Source organism: Echinops telfairi, unplaced genomic scaffold, assembly GCF_000313985.2.
Source record: "Echinops telfairi isolate 266 unplaced genomic scaffold, ASM31398v2 ScPeMD7_7;HRSCAF=31, whole genome shotgun sequence".
NCBI classification, from domain to species: domain Eukaryota; kingdom Metazoa; phylum Chordata; class Mammalia; order Afrosoricida; family Tenrecidae; genus Echinops; species Echinops telfairi.
This window is the reverse complement of record NW_022103904.1, coordinates 17,058,082-17,068,283: the sequence shown is the minus strand read 5'-3', so window position 1 is coordinate 17,068,283 and position 10,202 is coordinate 17,058,082. Positions and strand designations below refer to the sequence as shown.

Here is a 10,202-nt window from a genome sequence, read left to right as displayed (position 1 = left end):
AATAATTTAAATTATTTTTCCTATATTTTCTAAATATTATACTATGATTTTTTATTAAAACATCAATTAAATAATAAACAGTGACAAAGCTGTTAGGCACAAAACTTTCTTTTCATATGTCTAACCAACAGTTTTGGAGAATGCTTCATTTTACTGTATGAAATTGAAATTAGCCTTTTTTTATTTCTTTCCATTTGTGACCTCATTTTCTCCTCTCTTAAATGATCACTCCCATAAAATTAATGTGAGATATAACTATTAAGTGTTATAATATCATTAAAATGCTAATTATTACTGCTTTTGAACTCAATAATTTATGCACAGACTAATCTGCTTCATTTTAACCCAGTGCAATACCAATATAAAAAGACATCGAGCTTATTGATTGCTTGTAAAGGCCTATTGCCCTTCTCAACTAACATTAATTGTAAATTAGAGCAATTTAATTCATAACCTCACCAACTAGGAGCTACTTGACAATTAATTTTTTTCTGTATTAAATTAAATGAAAAATGGTAATGAAGAATTTCAGAAACAAGAATACTCTCTGTACTCTTACATCAAAGTAATTTTATTTATATAGCCCACAATTAAAATTAAGCAAAACAAAAAACTATTATCTATCTATCTACCACCTAACTAGCCACTCAGCCAACCTCCCACTGACAGATAAATCAACTGATCAACTTGACTAACTGATGTTATCTATCTAGATATTTATATACCTACCTGCCTGATTTATCTATCCTCACTACACAGACACACATGCACACATACATAAATACTTATTCAGTCACAATCATAACTTTTATTTACTCAATTTTAAAATTGTCATTTATCAGGGTTGTTTCTCAGAGTGATTGCACAGTATTCTTATGAAAATCGGCCTTAATTTCATAGGTTGTTTAAGTCAACACATCTTGAGCAATTTCTTCATTTTCTCATTGGATTATTATTTTAAATTTTCCTTTTCTAAAGCAAAATACCTTGTAGCTATAAAGATCTATAAAGACAGTTGCGGGGTTACTGGTTATTATGACTAAATTATGATAGAGTGTACATAACTGCAGAAGACCTCTTTATTTTGCTATAATTCATAGCTTATTTAGCTATGACTTCAGTGGGGACAATGTAAATTACAATTTTACATGGATATTTCTTCCTGTGGTGTATTGTACTTATTGTCTCAAATCTAATTGTAAATTAGAGCACCAGAATTGTATGTACAGAAATGTTTTAAATTTCAGAGCAAAGATGCTTCCATGTTTGCTCCATATCTGTTAACACATTCAATTAAGATGCAGCTGTGTCTTCCAAGATATCTTTCATTTCTTCCCAAATCTACCAGGGTTAGTGCACAGCCAAAACTGAGAATATAATTATTAATTTTAATGAAAAACATTTTCAGTATCTAATTAAATGCTGAATTGTTGAATATGTACTTTATTTGGGGGGGGTCACTTCATACAGGAATTTGTCCTATACCAGTACATATCTTTATATATGCCTTTAGTGATCTGCTAGTATAGCTGAATAATTTTGGGTAAACTGATTTCTAAGGCTTTATACATCTTTACAGGAGTAAACAGCTTCATCTTTCTCCCTCAGAATTAATGGTGGGGTGAACTGTGGTTTTTTGGTTAACATTTAAATTATTATTTGAAGCAACATCAGGCCTCTATATCAAGAAGAGTCAAGTTATACCATTGAAATTAGTGGCAACCATGTCTCCTGAATTACCAATATTCTTCAGGATCCATTTCTATTTAATATGTATGGAATAAGTAAAAATGAAATACCAAATATAGTGGGACTGATGATTAGGAGATTAAGTTTGGTTCAGTGTGTGATAGTTTGCCTGGTCTACCAAACCCTCAGACAGATTTCATTGCTGACTTGATTTTGACTCAGCATGGTCCTTTGAACTTCTTCCCATTGTCTCTGTGTGCATGTGATAGTGGGTCTCTGTTACTGGTTCTGCAAAGCATTGGAGAGCAGACTCTGCAGGTGTTGTCTGCAACCTGACATCAATGCAGTGCTGGAGCCAGTAGTAGCATTTGTCAATTGGGCAAGGTGGCAGGTGGCAGATAAAGTTTAGTTGGGTCACTGATTGTTGACTATTGGGAAAAACTGGGGGTGGGGCGATGAAAAGGCAAAAAACCAAAGCAACAGAGAGGAAAGAAGGAATTGCTACGATAGAAAAAAGAGGGGATAAGTGGCACATTGCTGGTGCAAGTGGTAACTGCTAACCGTGGTTGTGTCAGGAACACATCACCTTTTCTCTTGGGGTGGAAATGCTAATTGTGGATGGGCAGGGGTTGGCGCTAGTGAATGCAGAGATGATGCATGCAGGCCCCCTTCTAGATGGGACACAAACAAAAGCATGTATGGGAATGAGAGGAAGAAATATTTTAAAATAGGAGAGGATGAAAAGGAAGAACTAATCCGGTAGTGCCATATGGATGTGCTAAAATCCAACAAGGCAGTATTTGCAATGGCCAGATATATTTTTATGGGAACAAAATCTGTTTTGTATAAATCTTTCCTGTTAAACAATTATGTAGATATTCAGAACTAAAACGATAGAAAAAGAGGAACACACTGCTCACAAAGTCCCCTCCAAACTGTGTCCCAGCAGGAAGGTAGTGCTTGTTCGGTGGGAGTGCGCACCATTGAGTGCCAATGGGCATTGTAGGGGATGCTAAACAAGGAAATGGCAGGGGGAAAGGTGCCCTCTCCAAATGAGGCATAAAAAATACACATACACTAAAAGGAGGTGCAATAGGACCCAGTGTCTCCCCTGTCAATACTCTACAAACTGGATCTTCAACTTCAGACCCCATTTAATGTTGCTATTTCAAATGGGGTTGTAATGCAGCCAGTCTATGGATAATACTCGAAGTGGGTCTTTAACAATTAGGTCTATTGCTACAAGAAGTAAGGCTTTCTTTCAGGGTAAAAATAGCAACTGTCAGACCTTTTGTGCAGTGCTGAGCTGGTGCTTCGAAGACTTGGGCTCATCTTCTTTTCTCTACTCTGTCTAGTAAAAGAACCTCCAGCAAGCTTCGCTATATTTCTCTTCAACAAAATTATTGAAAGGCATCAAATACACAAACTTCCAAAGCCTTGTCGCTCACACATATCTTTCATATTTCTATCACCACAACATGCCATGGATTTAACAGTACCCTATTTACTAGTGGAAATATAGCCATTTATGCCTTTAATTCTGGAAAGACTTAATAACCAATTCAAGTTCAGATTTTGGTCCTCTGTAACCAGCTTCAGTACCAAATGTCTTCCTTTGGTTTCTTTAGAGGAGCAAAACCGTGGAGATGCAGATTACGACACTTGCAGTATAGTGAAGTATGCAATCAAGATGCATTGATAACTCTTGGCAATGGAAATGCAATAGTTGGAAACCAAGCAGAAGGAACAGTAGTTGTCAAATATGGTATTTGTGATAGAAACCAAGCTAGAGATCACATGATAAAAATGTTGCAAGAACAACAACTTGTTCATAGTAAATACCCTTTTTTCAACAACATAAACAGCAATTACACATACAGGCTTCTCCAGATGACTACTTAGAAATCAGATTGACTACGTCTGTGGGAAGAGTCAATGGAGAAACTCAAAATTGGCAGCCGAAAATAGGTGAGGGACCCAACGAACCTTCAAATTTATCAGATCATAAAATAGAAAGTAATTATAGATAATATTTGGCAAACCAATGAGAATCATAGGTTATTCTAGTTGATACACATCATTAACCATCACTGTGTACCCTTTATCAAATATTCACCTATACATATCTCCTTAAACCATAAGTAATCTCTAAATAAAGATGATTATATTCATATGTATGCCTAACATAATGCAACTACCATACATACCATCAAAACCACACTCGGTCCCTGTGGGGCTTGTATTTTGTAATGAGGAGTGGGAGATGGTTAGGGGACAAACACCTAAAACAGCTTGCTTCCTTCCTTGTTTTGTTACTCACATATAAGAAAACAGGGGACGATGCTCATAACAATTAGTCTCGTTTCTGCTGTTTATTATGTGGTCCTGCCTGGTATTTAGAACCACCTCATTCATTACCCAGTCCACAGTCTCGCTCCCTCAGCAAGCGCTGCCACAGATGGTGGTCAGCCTTCAGTCTTGAAGCTGTGGGCCATGAGCAAGTGTGCTGGTTTGAGTTCTGTCCTTTCCCCTGTCACCAGAGGGCATGTCCTCAGGGGTCTCCACATAAACGTTTTCACTTTCATATGCAACACCAGAGCATAGGTGTGATTTAATGAAGCATGTGGTATCAAGAATTCAAAACATTCATCTTGTTGGGAAAATTTTTTTTTAAATATCAGCAGGATTAAAATATAATTACATGTAGGTGTAACTGTACTGAAAGAGCATTACTTCATTAGATGTACAGTTTCTCTTTCAGGGACAAAGCTTCATTTTTCAGTGACTTAAATTATTGCTTAACTATTACTTCCAAGCATGACTGTGCTATTTTATGTTATAGGTATACTTGTGTTTAAATACCAATAAATAGTAGAGAAGTCTCCAGTAGTTTCAGATCTTACAATTGGCAGAAAGTGCTGGTGTGGTTTTTCACTTGGAGAATAAGTTACTTTCAAAGATCCACATTTATTTATCCATATTTAAGTAACAGTATAACCATGGCACATTCTTTGTAAAACAATGCCAAGAGATTATGGGGGATTTAAATCAAATCAATTGCTAAAAGTAAATTCTGACTCACTTTGACCTCATCTGCTGCAAATTGAACTGTTCCCTTTAGTTTTCCAGGCCTGTTGGAATCAGATCACCTGGGCTTAATTCTGATTCTCCACATAGTGGGTTTGAACCACCAACTTTTTGGCTTAGTCATGGAGCACCTAACTGCTTTTGCCATCCAAGGACATCTATGGTGGTGTTATTGTTGATAGGTGCCACCCAGTCAGTTCTGACTCCCAGTGATCCTGTGTACAACAGAACAAGACACTCCAGGGTCCTGTGCCATCTAACAGTGATTCTTGTGATTGAGCCCTTGGCTGTAAGCACTGTGACATTGCATTTGTCAAGGGTCTTCCTCGTTTCCCTGTTCCTCTCCTTTACCAAGCACGCTGTCCTTCTCCAGGGACTGGTCTCTCCTAACAACATGGCCAAAGCCTCGCCAATAAGGAGCATTCTGGCTGTACTTCTTCCAAGACTGATTTGTTAGTTGTCTATAGTACCTTCAGTATTCTTTACCAACAGCATGCTTCTAATGCATTGGCCTTTTGGCTTAAATAAAATGTAGCATAGAGGTGTAGACCCCTGAAATGCAGTTGTGGTATTCCAGATCTTTATTTTAACTTATGAGCTGAAAGATTTCTTCTCATATATTGCTCATATCGAGTGAGCCAATGAAACCATCTTCCACGTGATAAAAATAAACTATTCAGGTATTTAGGATCCAGCCATACAGGTAGCCCTAATCTCATGTGGTAATAGGTTGTGAAGTTATGTACTTTATCAGTAAAACAAACGAACAATAAAAAACAAGCAATTTGAATGTGAAGCAGTTTATAATAAAACCTGGAGAGGAAATCAAACTAAGACCAGCAGACATTTCTCTCTCAGTTTTCAGTGACCTACTTAGGAAGGTTAACACCAACTGATATCCCAAAGGAAATTAGCTACAAACATTTTATTTAATTTCCAGAGTTTGTTGTGTGATTTAATTTTTTAAAAGCTAGTCAATATGCATTATGTTATAAACCACTCAAAGTTCATTTTATGTCAGACTCATGACTGATAAATTGCTTGCCTTTCAAAGTGGTGCTGAAGCATAAAGCATACAGAATGCTCAGACTTCCTTTCTTAGGTTGAGATACTAAAGCAAAGTGTGTGGAAAATACAAAATTGATGTGAGCATCCTTTAATCACATATAAATGTGACTGACTGTGATTTTGATTTAGGAGATGCTTGGTTAGGATCACTCAGAGATAACTTAGGGTATTAGAGAACTCATCTTATAGGTCAGTAGAATATGCTTTGGCTAAATATTTAACTCTTGCCTTACTCCTGAACATCATTATCAATTGAACACCTTTGGCATGCAAACCCACTCAAGGCCATGCATACTTCATGTCTTATCTATATTATAATACTATGGCCTTGAAAATAAGACATAATTACCTAACCTTTGAGTTGTCAGGTTGATATTTCTAGATCCCATTTATCTTTAAATTTTGATAATTTTAGCTATTAATAAAATAGCATGTATTTAAACTAACAAAAATAAGATCATATAAACCACAATATAGTATGGATCATGTATCTAATATTAGAGTATCTAGCTTCCTTATATGGTTCAGCAGGCCCTAGATCCTTCCTGCAAATGTTGCCTACTAAATTGCCTACTATAAAAGAATCCAATACTTGACAAATTATACTCAAATAATAAGTATTATATGAGTAAGACTTGAGCATGGAAGTGATATATGCTAACTATAAAGATAATAAAACCTTTTGATTGCACATCAAACAAAAGATCTCCTGTTTTGCAACCAGAAGAAATGGCTCTTCATTTCATCTCACTGAGAATCTTGCCCCCAATTTAAATACTCTTCTATAAATAGAGATTAGCCTGTTATTTAATTTCTTAGAGCAGCCAGAGCACAATACCCCAAATTAGGTGTATTTAAAGAACAGAAATTTATTTTCTCATAGTTCTGCAGGCTGGAAGTCGTCATTCAAGTTTGAGCTCTAGTGGATGGTCCCCTTTAGTCTCTGTGCTTCTAAAGACTGCCAAAATTCCTTGGCATTTCTTATCTTGTAGATGAGTCTAAGTTCTGTTGTCACTTGGCAGCTGTTTCCTCTCTGAGAATTTCTGTGTCTGTGTGTGCTCACTCCCCTCTGTAAAGTTCCACAGGCCCTGGAACTCATGACTTCTATAATGTACTCAAAGGAAACTGTGTGGTAGGTTGTACACTCTCACCGTACTTAGTCAATCTACTCGAAGCCAATCATCTCAGAACTTAAACTGTGTGAAAGAGAAGGAGGCATCCAGAAGGTTAACTAACAACCTGGAATAAACAGATGTCATCCTGTTTGCTGAACATGAGGAGTTGAAGCACTTACTGTTGAAATAAAACAAAACAAAACTACAGCTTTCAGTAAAGATTGTAAAGCAATCTAGAGAAATCAGTAGAAAACAACATGATCAATAGAGATTGAAGTTGTCAAGAATTTAATTTTATTTGGACAGACCAATATTCATAAATGCAGTCATTAAGAAATCCAAACATTCTGCACTAGACAAATTGGCTGTACCAAACTCCTTTAAAATATTAGAAAGAATAAATATGTCACTTTGAGTACTAAGGCATTTCTGAAAAGCCATAGAATTTTCATTCACTTCATATGCCTGTGAAAACTGGTCAATGAATAATATTGATACACTGACTTCAAAAATGCATTCAACAAAGCAGCAATGTGAGTGGGAACATACGCAATGCCACCTGGCAACAAGGCGTCCAAAGGTTTAAGAACATATAAACTGCCATGGTAATGGACAATAGGTTGGTTGTACTAATGCAGCCCTAATGGAAATGTCCTTTTATAGGGCCTGAGTAGAATAGTTCTTCTAGAGAAACCAGTGGAATAAGATAATCAGTGCAGGAAGAGACTAAAGCATGCTCCACCCCCACTTATGACTCACCACACAGACTTTTAAAAGGTAAATGGTGTTAAGATAATTCCATTGTCTTGTTTTTTCAAGTATGGTGTAGTGTTGCTCCAGTTCTTCTTTCTACTTATTTTGGTATGCTATCCCAACTGGAAAAGGGCACCATGCTTAATAAAGCAGAGGGTACGTTATAAAAAGGAAGACCCTCCACAAGGTAGATTGCCACATTGGCTACAAGGTTGACCCATCAGAATGTGGAAATTATCAAACAATACCATTGTTATCACATGCAAGTAAAATTTTGTTGAAGATCATCCAGCAGTACCTTATCAAGGAGCTGCCAGAAATTCAAACTGTACAGAAGTGAATGGAGCATGAGCAATATTATTTCTGATGTCAGATGAATCTTTGCTGAAAACAGAATACTGAAAAGTTGTTTAATTGTGTGTTTACTGACTATGTCAATACATTCAACCATGTGGATCATAACAAATTAAAGAAGTCATTGAGAAGAATGGGGGTTACATAGCACTTCTCTGGCTCATGCAAAACCTGTACTTGGACCAAGAGACATTTGTTTAAACTGAACAAGAAAATACTGAATAGTTGAAAATCAGGAAAGGTGTGCATTAGGGTTGTATCCTTTCAAGATATATCTTCAGTCTGTATGTTGAAAAGATAATCAAGAATCTGGACTCTAAAACAATAACATGACATCAGGATTGGAGGAAGCCTTATTAATAATCTGATATGCAATTGACACAACCTTGCTTCATGAAAGCCAAGAGGACCTGAACCACTTGCTGGAGCATGTCAGTGACTGCAGCGTTCAGTGTGGATCTTAGCTCTGTGTAAAGAAACCCACAAATCCTCCCAGTTGTACTAATAGATAACATCGTGATAAATGGAGAAATGACTGATGTGGTGAAAGTCTTCATTTTGTTTGGCTCCACCACCAATGCTCCTGGAAGCATCAGGCAAGCAAAATATGTATTGCGTTGGGCAATCGTGCAACAGAAAATCTCTTTAAAGTATTGAAGAATAAAGGTATAACTTCAGAGACTGAGGCATGCTGACTCAAGCCATGGTCTTTTCAGTCTCTTCGTATGCATCTGAAAAGTGGACAATGAATAAGGAAGTGTAGAAGGGAATGGAGAGAGAAAAGACGCATGTGGATTAAGGAGTGGAGGAAGAATATGGAAAGTACCAGAAGAACAAACAGATCGGTCTTGGAAGAAGTGCAGTCAGAATGCCGCTCTGAAGAGAGGATGGCACTACTTCCTCTCACTATTTTAGACACATTAGCAGAAGAGACCAGTCCTGAAATAGGACATCATGCGTTGGAAAGCAAAGCAAAGAAAAAAGGAAGGCCCTCAAAGGGCTCAGACATAAGGATAATTGTGATGATGGTTCAAGACCAAGCCATTTTTCATTCTATTGTGCATGAAACAGCTACGAGTCAGAATCGACTTGCAGCTACTTAACAACATCCTAGTTGCCTGTGGTATCACATGAGGACTGCCAGATGGTTGACTAAGCTATTCCCAAATCTATTAATCAAGTCATTTGCCAATGCTTCATATCTGAGAGGATTCTTGGAGAGCAGGCACACCAAGAACCACAGCAGCACAGGGTCCTAAGCCTGGAAAAGCCCTTTGACCCACCTGCTCTGGTTTGCTGGTGATCAAGTTCCCAAAGGATGCTGCCACCTTCTGATAATGGGGACAGCCATGCACATGTTCCCTGTAGAACCAAGGCAAGTCTCCCTCAGACTTTACTCGAGATGGGGTCAAGGATTTTTTTTGAGCGGTAAGGGTTTGATATTTCAATGATTACGAGTTGGTTGAGACATTGTAATTACACGTGAGTCAAACTAGGCAGGCTCTGTCCCTCTAAAGTTTTGTCCATTTTGTATTTTTTTTTAAAGATCCAATTTGTTCTCATACACATGTTCATAATGTTTGGTCATCATTTTCTTTGTTCCTAATTTATTCCTTGAAGGGCAGTTTTAATATCCGCCCCCCTTTCATGTCGTTTTGATTTTTTATCTTTCCACTTTTTGTCATTCTTGATAAATATTCGTCAATTTTATCGCGCTTTTGCAAAGAACTAATTTCTTGCTCGGTTGATTCTTTTTACTGCTTTTCTATTTTGGTATACTTTTGCTCTGGTCTTCGTTATTTCCTTCCTTCTGGTAGGATTGGGTGTCGTTTGCTCTTGTTTCTAGTTTGTGGAGTTGTTGAGTCAAGTGTTTGCGTTTGTGAGCTCTTTTACTTTTTCATGAAGCACTCATTGCTGTGTGTTTCCCTCTGAATACTTACTTCTTGCATTCCATTAATTTTGTAATGTTGTGCTTTCATTTTCACTAGACTCTCACAACTTGTGATTTCTCCCTTGACCCATTCACAGTTGGACAGTGTGTTGATTCATTTCTGTATAATTGCATACTTTCTGATTATTGCAAGTCTGGCTAGACCAGAGGAGGTACACTGGTACAGATAGGAACTGAAAATACAG

At 37.2% G+C, this 10,202-nt stretch overlaps 1 protein-coding gene across 1 annotated transcript in view; it reads left to right on the top strand.

Moving 5' to 3' along the window:
* ABCA13 (ATP binding cassette subfamily A member 13) overlaps nt 1-10,202 on the top strand; it is a 457,705-nt gene that overhangs the window by 404,593 nt on the left and 42,910 nt on the right. The gene's annotated exons all lie outside the window — the stretch shown is intronic.